Source organism: Condylura cristata, unplaced genomic scaffold (assembly GCF_000260355.1).
Source record: "Condylura cristata isolate star-nosed mole 26May11 unplaced genomic scaffold, ConCri1.0 scaffold00040, whole genome shotgun sequence".
NCBI classification, from domain to species: Eukaryota; Metazoa; Chordata; class Mammalia; order Eulipotyphla; family Talpidae; genus Condylura; species Condylura cristata.
Window position 1 is genome coordinate 4,050,253 of NW_004567141.1, and position 1,021 is coordinate 4,051,273.

Consider the following 1,021-nt stretch of genomic DNA (forward strand, 5'->3'; position numbering starts at 1 on the left):
CCAACAGAAGAATGAACCAGAACAGTTCAAAACATACAAAAGGACCAAAAAAAAAAAAAAAAGGCAAGTATTGGTGCCACTATATTAATATTATCTCTAAATGTGAATGGGTTAACCTCATCAATAAAAAGACACAGAGTTGCAGGATGGATTAAAAAACAGAACCCAGTGTTCTGCTGTCTACAGGAAGCACATCTAACTACAAAAGATAAAAACAGATTGTTGGAGACCAGCTCCAACTACTGAGGTGTCTGGAGGCAAGACAGGCAGGACCCTAAGGTGGGAAAGCGTCAGTGAGGCGATATTCTAGAAATTGGGGAGTGGGAGTGAGGAAGACACGGGAGTTGGAGTTGGGTGCAAATCTTCCTGTTCTGCCTTTTGCAGAAGTTTATTTTATACATTAGGAGAAAGCAGTGGGATGACATCAGCACATGAACTGGACTGATAGATTACAATCATCTTTTTTTCTAAGAATAGTCTGGGGTCGTTTTGACCTTTACTTGAGATTATAACATTCTAAAAATCAATCAAGGTTAAAAACAGGTACATAGGTGCACAAAGTTTATAACTAATATTACTATAGTGGAGATCAACTAAGATAAAAGTCCCTTAAACCTTATCTACTACTTAATGAGTTTTTGTTTTTCTACCTGAGACATCCTGGGAGGCAGGAAGAGGAAATTCCTTGTAAATCAAATCTCTGGATAGGAGACATAGGTGAATTTTCTTATATAAAGACCTGCAAGACTAGTCAGAAGACTTTTGTGGATTCTTTTGAGGTGTAGCAGGTAGGAAACTTGACTAGTTTCAAAACAGGCATCCTGGATGAATTTCCACATCTAAAGGCCAATAAACAATAGGAAGTTTGAGTAATTCTTTAGAAGCTGAATAGAAGGCTAGGTGAGATAATAGAATGATAAGATTTGGGTTTTCCTCCATTCATCTGGCAGTGAGAGAGACTTTGCAAAAGCAGCCCTTTTGCTTTTATTTATCAGTCAGTAGTCAAGTCACTTGACTTCAG